General features: G+C 49.4%; 1 protein-coding gene across 1 annotated transcript in view; it reads left to right on the forward strand.

Annotated features, from left to right (window-relative positions):
* Window positions 1–7037, forward strand: part of RPL7L1 (ribosomal protein L7 like 1) — a 48916-nt gene extending 41879 nt beyond the window's left edge. The window contains exon 7 of the mRNA XM_085610111.1: window positions 6511–7037. The gene's annotated coding sequence lies outside the window, so the exon portion shown is untranslated. The remainder of the gene's footprint in view (window positions 1–6510) is intronic.
* The last annotated feature ends 5255 nt before the right edge of the window (window positions 7038–12292 follow it).

The raw sequence follows: 12292 nt of genomic DNA on the forward strand, positions 1-12292 counted from the left end.
GGGGGGGGTCCCATCTGGGCCCGGGGCTTTATTTTTGGTGAGTCCCTCAATACCCAGTCTCATTTCTTCTAGGGAAAATTCCAGCATCTTTCCCTGCGTGTTCACCCCTCCCCCCCCCCCCACCCATGGTTGTATAGGCCCTCAAAGTGAGCTATCCACTGTTCCGGGAGGATGTTTGTTGCTTGTTGCGACCTCAGGGGCATTATTGTCTTGAAAACAAGGGCAATTTATTAATCTCCAAAATTCTGTAATATCCCTTTTTTCAGAGGCCTCCCTCAGGGCTGCCCATGCTTCCCCTTGCAGTGTTACTTTCCTTCTTTTTAGCTCCTTCCTATATGTAGATCTGTATGTATTAACTTTTACTGGGTCCCTGAGTTTGCTGCTCAGGGCATTTTTTAAGTCCTTCAAAGCTCGTGTACAACCGCCGTCGAACCATCTCGGCAAGTTCGCGTGGGTTATCTTTGGGGCCTTGGTCAACAATAACCCTTCCACCAAGCTGGTTATTTGTCCAAATGCATTTATTAAACGCGCCCCTGCCACAGAGAGGTCTAAACACTCATCAATGAGTGACTTTCCTCTTTCCATCAGGGACCGATAAAATCTGTCCCCATCTAATTTCGCCCACTTGAGTCTTCTGCCTTCGGCCATCACACTTTCAAGGATGCCCCCAACTGGCTTATTCTTTTGTTTAGCCTGATGCAAAAATTCCATAACCAAGGGGTTATGGTCGCTAAATGGGCTCCACTCAATTCCTACTTCAATGATCCGATTTTTTTAAACATCTAGAGGCGAGAATATAATCTATATAGGAAGAGCACCCTCTCCCTTTAAAGGTAGGGGGGAGTGTGCCATCCGGCCCCAGTGGGATCATATCGACTGTGTGTTCCAGATCGTGAGAGTGGATGAGCTTACCCAATTCTATACCACTTAGTGAGTGGCTGAAATGGGGACCTTTTTCTATTGGGCATTTTGACCAGTTCATACTAATCGGTAACAACCGCGGGCATAAGTGACAATTCACATCACCCATTACTAGTGTAGATAGTGCCAGGGCACCATAGGCAGGTGCGAGTTCTTGATTCATCTTCGCATCCAGTTCCCTCAGAATGGAGATATCATTATCAGGGAGGCCGGTATTATACACATTGAACAACACAAGCCCAAACTCTTTGTTCCTAAACCTCAGGGCCTGGATGTTCCATGCGAACCAGTCCACATTAGACCATTTGCCTTCTATGTTCAGATCTACATATATTATCAAGCCGCCCTTAGCTCTACCTGAGGAGGTTTTTTGTGCTGGTGTAAAAAAACATTTATAGCCAGCCATATGGAGGTGGGTGTTATCCGTTGCCCAGGTTTCTTGTAGGCAAATTATATGAAAGTGGGCCATATATTGGCGCCATTCCTTATTGTCGAATTTTCCTGCGATGCCTGCAATATTCCAAGAGATAATTTTCATGCTCGCTTTCGCGATATTAACGGGCCCCACACCTGGCATACCTTGAGTAATATTAACCCGCCCCCCTTTATTCCTGGGAGATAGTTTCTGCAGATCCCTATCCTGCTGTATTGGATCTGGGGCTATAGTTCCCGTCCCTAGGGGTGTTTGTAAGCAACCCCTAGCGATGGGTCTAACGCTTCTGAGATCCTTGCTGAAGTCCTACACCTGCCCAACCCTGATGATAACTGTCCATTCTCTTTGGTCAAACGATGTATGGATAGGGTTCCTCCTGTCAATTCATTCAGATCGGGTTTATTATGATCCGTGTCAGCCTGCACTACAGGGGAATGTGGGATGAGTAGTCAGTCAATCTCTTCTAGCGACCTTAATGGAGTAAACTTATTTGCCCAGCATGGGTGTCCTCCTTCCCAAATCCCTGTCACTTGTTGTATGCAATTTGGGGCCCCGTTTAAGCTGGGGTTTCGTCCCTCCACGCATCTCCATATGTTGTGCTGTCCCTCATTTGATACCTGCTGCCTCAAATAGAAGTAGCTGAGTGACAAAGGCCTTATACCGCTTGCGCTTCCAGATGGTCCCTGTCTTAAAATATGCTCAACCACCCCCCTGTCCCTGAAGTTAGCAATAATGCAGTTTCCTTCAATGTTTTTAGGTCTAGTCCCTATCCAATTCACTTCTTCTGACCAGGAGGATTTCCCCAACCTGATTATTAGCTAATGGTCTATTTTGGGTCAGCCAATAGATGAGTTTATTTTTTAGCTCCTGGTGCGATTCTCTCTGGTCGTCTTTTAATTCCGGGACCCCAGCAAACACTACGACCAACGGGCACGACTCTGGGGGAAGATTTATGGTAGGGAATCTCTTGGTGTCGTGTGTTAAAATAGACCTATCTCCATGATTTACTGCTTTTACTTTGGGGTCAACAGGGGGTTGGGATTGCTTATCCAAATGTTGTACACCTAGGCCATTATTAGAGTGCAGGCCGCTCTCGTTAGGGTTGTGATTCCTGAGCTCTTGTCTATGTGGAGCCGGGGCGTCGTGGATCTGTGCAGATGTTATTTGTACGTCCCTTGTGTTACTGGTATTACTCTCCCTTTGGGTCACTGGATTAGTATCTCGGGTACTAGTGGAGTTACTTGGCACCCCTAATAAACCACCTTTTATCTCCCTGTTCTTAAGTTCGCTTACGATCTTGTCCAACCTACTTGTCACCGGCTTCAACTGATTTATAATGAATGTTTCAATATGGGCCTGTAAGTCTAACATGATTTTAGTTAACCAGATTGGGGGATCTGCCCCGCTATTATTTCTACTCACAGGATTGGGGGAGGTAATTGATTTATTTGTAATCTTACGCTTTTTTTGACCGCATTTCTTTTTATTTTGTGGGATGGCACGTTTAGTAGGCCCTGAATCCTCCTTGTGCCTGGTAGCAATTAGTTGGGCACTTGAAATATCCTTCTCACTGATCTCTGCGGGACTAGGGGGTAAGATCAACAAGACCTCCTGGTCCTGATCTTGAGTGGCAAAAAAAAGATCAGGATTTGGGGTTAAAGACAAGCGCCTCTCTGTGCGCTCAATTTCGCTCGACACCGCCCCTAACGCTCTTTGGAGCATGCGATCAATGGCTGTAGGCTGCGTCATAACGGGGAATACAGAACTGATGTCGTCTTTATGCGCCTGAGAGGCCTCGGTAGTACTGCGCTTTGCTCTTATCGAGCGTGTAACCGTTTTGCCTGTCATACCTCCCCCCCGCTACTGATCAGTACCTATACAAATATCTTGGGGATATTTAATCACTCCCACCAAGCCACACAATCACTACACCCCACGTGGGCCAGGAGCGTTTTTGACCCTTCCACCCCTTGTCACGACTTTCACAAGAAACAAACCCAGCATGAGTGTCTTGTCAGATGGTAAAGTCTCGAGTGGTTGGAGTATACTATAGCCTTTATCAGCCCTGAGTCACAACCAACATTACTCACATGCGGGTGTCCTGATGATACTGGCCAGAGGGGTGGCCCGGCTCGGCCTCCGTCGACCCCGGACGGCCACAGACAGCCCGCCCTCTACCCGGGCTCAGCCCGGCGCCGCCCGCGCGCGTCCCGCGACGCGGAGGGAGCCAATGCTTTTAAAGCGCCTCCGGGCGCGCTGGTGTCCGGAAGTGGGCTGCACCGCAGGGGCTCACGGGAGCTGTAGTTCCCCCAGCTACGGCCGGTGGCGTGGGCCGGGCGCAAGAAACACACAGCGTTTGTGCCCCTTCTACAGTGGCCTGCTCAGGACCCGGAAAATCAGGTAGGTAGTGGCAGCTTAGGGCTTCGGCAAATGTCCACCGAGGGAGCCAATGCTTTTAAAGCGCCTCCGGGCGCGCTGGTGTCCGGAAGTGGGCTGGACCGCAGAGGCTCACGGGAGCTGTAGTTCCCCCCAGCTACGGCCGGTGGCGTGGGCCGGGCGGAAGAAACACACAGCGTTTGTGCCCCGTCTACAGTGGCCTGCTCAGGACCCGGAAAATCAGGTAGGTAGTGCAGCTTAGGGCTTCGGCAAATGTCCCCCGCTCCACCGAGGGAGCCAATGCTTTTAAAGCGCTTCCGGGCGCGCTGGTGTCCGGAAGTGGGCTGCACCGCAGGGGCTCATGGGAGCTGTAGTTCCCCCAGCTACGGCCGGTGGCGTGGGCCGGGCGGAAGAAACACACAGCGTTTGTGCCCCGTCTACAGTGGCCTGCTCAGGACCCGGAAAATCAGGTAGGTAGTGGCAGCTTAGGGCTTCGGCAAATGTTAGGACAAACCAAGCAAACGCATGGGGATGATGGACAGAGTGCTGAAGATTTTCAGACACTCGCCTCCAGTCACAGATCTGGGTGAATCCATCATCTTGTGTTTGCTTTGTTCGCCCCAAGTTGGCAGGGTATGCCCAGACGTGTGTCCCTAGACGGGGGGGGTCCCAGGGGACCCTCTTCAGCTCCCAGGTCCTAGGTCCCCTAGGTACCCCTTACCAGGGACCTACAGGGAGCTGATGTATCACTTGTGGATGTTTTTAGGGAAGAGCACTGACACGGGCCTGGTTGGAAGGGACCCTGTGCACTACAGTCAAAGCCACATCAAAACCAGGCAAAAAGTGGGGGCTAACTAAGTCCAAAGAGGCATTTTCTCACAGTTTCAAAATCAATAGGAGCTCTACGGACAAGTAATTATTGTGGTTCATTTCGTAGGCCCAACTACAAACAAAGTGCAAGATCTGACTCCTTGGACAACACAGGGTCAGCATATAAAAATCAAGGGCAAAACCTATACCTCTAAAACCTTTTTCAGGGCCGCATACAGAGGAAACGCGTTTACAGGAAGAGGTCGCGGAAATAATATCCGTAACTCAAACACAACTACTAAGCAATGACTTTCCTACAGTATCCACAGGGCACATCACAGGGTCAACTCCAGGATATAGTGTTGGTAGACAGCCCCACCCATCACTCTGCCGTGATGGAATCCACAAAACGTATCCAAAGGGCGGCCTATTCAAGACCCAGTTCCACAAATAACTGACAGCGGATACTTCCCTTATGGGTTGGGGAGCTCCTCTCTAAGACCATACAATCCATGGAATATGGGACTTCAAACACCAGGATCTCCATATAAATTTCCAAAAGCTGCAAGCTGTACACCTAGCAGTGAAAGCATTCCTACCTCACCTACAACACTAAGGTATCCCAATTCAACAGACAATATAACAACTATGTATTACATACAAAACCCTGGGGAGCACACACTCTCCAATGATCACGTTTAAAACAGTAAATATTGAGTTTAACGATACATCGCAATGTTCATTGACTGGCAGAACATGTTCTAGGGACAAGCAATCAAGTTATGGACTTTCTAAGCAGGACGCAGCAACAGGTCCACGAATGGCAACTGCACCCCAAAGCCCTCCGACCATACTGTCAAAGATGGGGGTTTCCACAAATCTGTTCGCAAACCCAGAAAACGCAAAATGCCCAAACTTTGCAAGCAGGTACCCACACCACCAATCTAAGGGCAACGCTCTATGGATGAGATCAGCTGGTCAGGGATATTTGCATACTCTCTTCCTCCTCGCCCACTACTTCAATTAGTGGTTAGAAAGCTCAAGCAAACATCCTTTACAATAATACTCGTAGCACCAACATGGGCTCGCCAAGCATGGTTCACAGCACTGATCGGGCTCTCCCTAGGCCCACCCTCAACCCGGATCTCCTCACACAGAACAAAGGTACACTAAGACACATCACCACATCATAGCGTGTGAATCTACAGCACTTAATGCCAAGAAAAGATACAGGGTAAGTAACAATCCTTTCTGCATCCTTGACAGTGTACAATCTAATTTTAGGATGTCTGTGTTTTAGTGAATGCCGTATCATTGGGACAACAGTATGTTATGCAACAATTGGAAAACAGTAAAAACTATTCTTTCATATATGACATGTTTGAGATGCTGTCTGACTCTCCCTCTCTAGTTCGTGACTTCAGGATTAGCCAATAAGCACTTTAATGGTAAATACATACGTTCTCCAAAAGATTAATTTTGATCTAGAATTCTCTCTTGCAAGATTTCCGTATTAAAGGTCTTTTTTAAAAAAAATAAAAACCTAATTACCTGCGACAATCAATTAATTGTCATTGATATCTTTGTTAGATTCATAACCCAGCTTCCCACCTACCTAGGGAAGTCCTGGGAACAGAAGTAAATCTATTAATAGCCTGCCACCTCCCTAGTGGTTTCACATGAATAGAAGCAAACTCGTTCCCATCCTGTCCACCTCTATAGTGGAGTCCCAGCAATGAAAACGAAGCAAAATACGTTACTAGCTTGCCCACGTACCTGGAGGAGTCGAGGGAATAGAAGGGGCATTGAGGGGAGAAAAGTGTGTGTATATTTTTTGGTGTGTGCACGTGCTGTGAATGTGAGGTCTGGATTGAGCTCCGATTTGATAGCGAAAGAGGCCAGTGAAGGACGCAAGACTGCCTGAAGGGAGGTCTGCTGTTGATTAGAATTTTTTTTTTATTTCTCTTCAGGCCAATCTACAACTTGACTCCGGTGCTGTACTGTGTATAGCCCAGAAGAATGTGTGAAGAAGCCATTGTGTTTCCCATCAGTACCGACCAGGTGTTCGCCACTCGGATCGCTTTGTGCTGCACATTGTTCTCATCTCTTCTCTCAGCCAGTGTAATGCGATTTCTAGCACGCTAACCTAAAACTGACTGATCTTGGGGTTCTCGGTGTCTAAAAGGTGGACTAGCTGCTATGTGGGAAACCTCCAATGAAGGCCAAGTTGGAAGGCTGTCCAGGATGGATTGACGGGTCCCTCCAGTGGTTCTGTGGTGCTCTTCTCCGATCTTTGAGACTAGGGTGTGTGACTCACTTGAGTTCTTGCTCCCCCCCCCTGCAACCCAAGGTGAACCTGGTGGAAGGTACAGAACTGACAATGTGCTGGATTGAACCCCATGGGTTTGGACCATACGAGCAGGTGGGTCTTGTGAGAACATCAAGCCTTGACCTCTGCTGGCCATTTTCGATAATTAATAAATCAGTTTTTTGAAAAGTGTTGTATGTGATTATTACTGGGGTAGTGGGAATCTGCCGCGGTTGGGGATCTGTATTGTGATCTACCAGCATCAGTTGGTAGTGCATGCCCTGTGTTTATATTCATTAATAGTAACCACAAGGAACAAGGGAACCCTACTCACAACGGAACCAGGGTATTAGTTCTATATGAGAAACAGAGGTTCCAGTGCATAATAAGAGAAAATAATTTAGGCAATGAATATACACAATCGCGCTAAATGTGTAAAGGACCTGATGTCAGAGGGCAAAAATATAATTTCCTCACAGTATGTTAGATATAATATTTTATACAAAACAGCGAATAGTATGTTCAAGGCATATGAGCTGCAGATTACACACTTCTGCATAGATCGCCATCTGGTGTTGGGCCCGGATGTTTGCAGTTGTTTTTCCTCTTGGAAAGACTTTGGAAGTCACTAGGTCGGTGACTCCTCCTTTGGATCGTATTGCGCATGGGCTTCGGCTCCATCCTCAGATAGTTTTTTTCCGCCATCGGGCTCGGATGTGATCTTCGCTCACCGGTTCCGAACAGCTTCCAGTTCGACGATCGACTCGCAATCCTCACCCCAACTCGCGGTATTGTGTTCGATCGCGATCTCCCCACTCGACGCACCTCTCATCGGCAAAAACCTTCCGGTCGTCGACGACGGCCTTCGGGCCTACCCAAGCTCCGGTCCTGGCTAATGGAAAGGACTCCCTTCAAGAAGTGCCTTCGATGTGGGTCCAAGTTCCCCCACACCGATCTCCCCAAAGTATGCAATCTCTGCCTCTCCCCTGAACACGAGGCTCGAGATTGTCCGGCCTGCAAGTCCTTCCGGTCCAAGAAAACCATCCTTGACCGAAGGGCTAGAAGAACCATGGCACACTCGTCGACGGCGATTCCGGACGACCTCTTCGGGGAAGGCGTCGACGCTCCAGAAGAACACCACACCGACGAGGGACTAGTCAGCGCCTCCGAAGCCGACGATTCAGATGTGGACGACATCACTCTGGCACAGGAGGTCGTGAGTACTAATCTACCTCTTGCCGGCACCGAAAAAGGCTTCGGTCACGCCTTCGCCTCCGGGCCTAAGCATGACCAAAGACACTGCTTCCCACACCGCACCTTCGGGCCCGGTAAAGAAGCCGATTAAGCCTTCCGGCGGCTCGGGCTCGAGCCAGCCCACCGTCGGTGCCGATAAACACTCTTCCGACACCGGAAAAGAAAATGGCCTCCGCTTCGACACCGAGCCCCGCACCGAAACACTCGGTGTCGAGAACCAGCTCCAGCTCCTCTGTGCCGACACCATCTTCGGCACCAACAAAAGCACACAAGGCCACCGACACTTCGAAGCCGAAACCCACTTCGGCGCCGACCAAACAATCAGACTTTTTCAAGCATAGTTCCAAACAACGAACCAGCGCGGATAAAGCCAAAAAACCAATGGCTTCGGCGCCGACGGACCAACCAGAACTCTTTACTCCGGATCCATTACAAAAAACACTAACCAAGGATCCTAAAACCAGATATTTGATGCTCTCCATCAAAAAGAGACAGCTGGAAAAACCTGCTCTGCCTCCACCTCCAAAGAGGAAGGACTCTGCCACCTCTCCTTTCAGAATACCTTCCCCACCTCCACCGCCCCCTCCACCTTCCCCTCCTCCACCGTCTCCGCCCCCACCTCATCATTCCCCAACACCCTCTCCGGATGATGATGATCAGGGGGATCCATATGATGACATAGGAGACGTGCCCCAAGATTTACCTACAGGGGACCCTACTCCCACAGGCTCCCCAGACCCATGGGACGATTACCATATCCCTGACATCCCTAAAGTCCCATGGGATGATCTCTACCCTTCCCCACCAGAAGACTCACTGGGGTTCAACCATCTATTACAAAGGGCAGCACACTATCGCGGGGTAGATCTCCATGCCGACCCCGTGGAGGAGGATTTCCTCCTAGATACGTTTGATAGCACACATAGGACTACCTCAATTTTACCTATGCTCAAGGGAGTTATAAAACATGCGCCAGAGGTTTTAAAGATCCAGTCAGAGCCAGGGTCATTAACCCGCGCATCGAAAGGAAATATAAATCCGCCCCTACAGATCCCTCCTACATCAGAGGGCCAGCACCACTAGATTCTCTGGTAGTATCCACAGCACGTAAAAGGACCAACTCCCAAGCGTCAGGCGAAGCACCACCACCTGACAAAGAGTCTAAACTCTTGGACGCATCAGGCAAACGTACTGCATCCCAAGCTGCCAACATATGGCGTATCGCTACTAGCCAGGTATGACCGGGCCAAATATGCCAAATTAGAAGCCCTAATGCAACATCTCCCTGATAAATACAAATCTAGAGCCAACGAGTTAATTCAGGAGGGCAAAACCATTACTAACACCTCCATATGTTGTGCCCTAGATGCAGCAGCAGACACAGCCTCCAGGGCCATCAATACTAGTGTCCTCCTCCGTCGCCATGCATGGCTAAGGATCTCCGGTTTTAAACCAGAGGTACAGGCCTCCATCAACCATCCCTTTGACCAGGAACATCTGTTTGGCCCAAAAGTGGCTGAGGCCCTAGAAAAGATTAACAAGCATTGGCATAGCCAATAGGTCTCGCCTTTGGGACCTTATAAGTGTTTAGCCATGCAACAGTTGCGTAACTAAATACTTATAAGGTCCCAAAAGCAGAACCTATTGGCTATGCAAAGCGGCCGTGCGCCCGCGAAAGTGAAAGTAATCGCGGTAAAACGCGGCGCGCGCGCCCGCGCACATGCACTGTAGCTTTAGGCTGGCCTGGTAGCACTTTTTGGAGCCCTCTCAATAAGTCTCGCCAGACCAGCGCATGCGCTGGGTCAGGCGAGACCTAAAAAGGACACAGACACGGCAAAATCCAGGCACTCCTTTCGCTGCTCTTCCTTTCGGAGCACATCCAGAGGCTACTCCTCCGACACCGCTTCCACTTCCTATAAGACCCCAACCCAGTCCACCTTTACAAGGGGCTACCAAAGAGGCAGCTACAGGGGCAACAAAGGCAGAGGCAAAACAAACACCGCCCGCTCTGCCACCGCACCTACCCAATGACTTCTCCCCCCAGACCATCCCACTCCGGTCGGGGGCAGACTTTAAAATGTCCTCTCTGTCTGGGCCACCATCACCTCATACAAATGGGTAATACAAATAATTCGGTCAGGCTACTGCCTAGAACTAATATCTACCCCCCCCCCAAACATTCCACCCAGACAACGCCCAATGTCACAAGAACATCTAACACGACTAAAGCAGGAGGTAATCTCCCTCCTACAGAAAAGGGCGATAGAACACGTTCCTACCGACCAACGAAATATGGGGGTCTACTCCCTATATTTTCTCATACCAAAAAGGGACGAGACTCTGCGGCCCATCCTAGACCTCAGGCCCCTAAACAAATACATACTCAGACCATTTTCACATGGTACGCTTCAGCAGGTACTTCCACTCCTTTACCAAAACGACTTCCTGACCACTTTAGACCTAAAAGACGCTTATTTCCACATCCCAGTGCACAACGCTCACAGGAAATTCCTCAGATTCGTAGTGGACGGCCAACACTACCAATTCAAAGTACTCCCGTTCGGAGTCACAACAGCACCATGTGTATTCACCAAGTGCCTAGCAGTAGTGGCAGCACACCTCAGGAGACAACACATCCATGTCTTCCAATACCTAGACTGGCTAATAAAAGCCAGTTCATACAGCCAGTGTGTACAACACATGCATGCCACTATCCAGCTACTTTACCAACTGGGCTTCACCGTAAATCACGCAAAGTCCCATCTACAACCATCCCACATAAAACAATACCTCGGTGCCACCATAGACACTTCAAAAGCGCTAGCCTACCCCAATCCTGCCAGGATTATAAGCATTCAGGCTCTACGCGCAAAATTCATGGCACAAGACTCCCTTCCAGCTAGAGTGTTTATGCAACTAATAGGGATGATGGCCTCTTGCATCTTCATAGTACCTCATGCAAAACTCCAGATGCGTCCTCTCCAAGAGTGCTTAGCGCGCCAATGGAACCAGGCCCAAGATCAGTTAACAGATCTGTTGTTGGTAGACGGTCGCACCTATCGCTCTGCAGTGGTGGACCACCACAAACCTTTCCAAAGGTCGACCGTTCCTGGACCCGGATCCCCAGATAGTACTAACGACGGACGCATCGCTCTCCGGATGGGGAGCTCATCTATTACATCTCACCGTGCAGGGCACATGGACACCTCAACAAAAGTTACTCCACATCAACCATCCGGAGTTACTAGCGATCTTCTTAGCCCTAAAATCTTTTCAAACACAGATTTCAGGCAAGGCAGTCCTAATCCGCACAGACAACATGACAGCCATGTACTATATTCAAAAACAAGGCGGCGCACACACTCCACAGCTCTCTCAACTAGCACAGAGCATATGGAGATGGGCCATACCCCAGAAAATCTTTCTCCTAGCTCAGCATGTCCCAGGAGTCCAAAACACTATGGCAGATCTGCTCAGCAGACAAACCCAACAAATCCACGAGTGGGAACTCCATCCACAAGTTCTACACCCGTACTTCCAGATGTGGGGGCATCCACAGATAGACCTCTTCGCCACCCACGAAAACACCAAATTCCCAAGCTTCGCCGCCAGATATCCACACCCATTGTCCAAAGGGAATGCGATATGGATGAACTGATCAGGCAGATTTGCGTACGTGTTTCCGTCTCTCCCACTCATTCCACTAGTGGTGCGCGAACTACAGCAACACTCCCTCACACTAATACTAGTAGCTCCAACTTGGGCCAGACAACCGTTGTACACCACACTGCTGGAACTATCTGTAGTACCGCACCAAAAATTACGCCTCTCTCCACACCTCTTAACCCAGAACCATGGAGAGATCAGACACCCGGACCCAGCTCAGCTCAACCTTGCGATCTGGCTCCTGAAATCCTAGAATTCGGTTATCTAAATCTTCCCCCTGACTGTATGAACGTCATCAAAGAAGCTAGGCGACCCACCACTAGAGCGTGCTACGGCGTCAAGTGGAAACGTTTTGTTGTCTACTGTCACAACACCATCAATCCCCTAGACGTCTCCATTCAACACATCATAGGCTATTTACTCCACCTACAAAAGTGTAATCTAGCCTATACGTCCATTCGCCTGCACATCGCAGCCTTAGCAGCTTACCTACAAAACAGGCAACATCTATCACTCTTTAGAGT

This window comes from Triturus cristatus, chromosome 6, assembly GCF_964204655.1.
Source record: "Triturus cristatus chromosome 6, aTriCri1.1, whole genome shotgun sequence".
Lineage (NCBI taxonomy): Eukaryota > Metazoa > Chordata > Amphibia > Caudata > Salamandridae > Triturus > Triturus cristatus.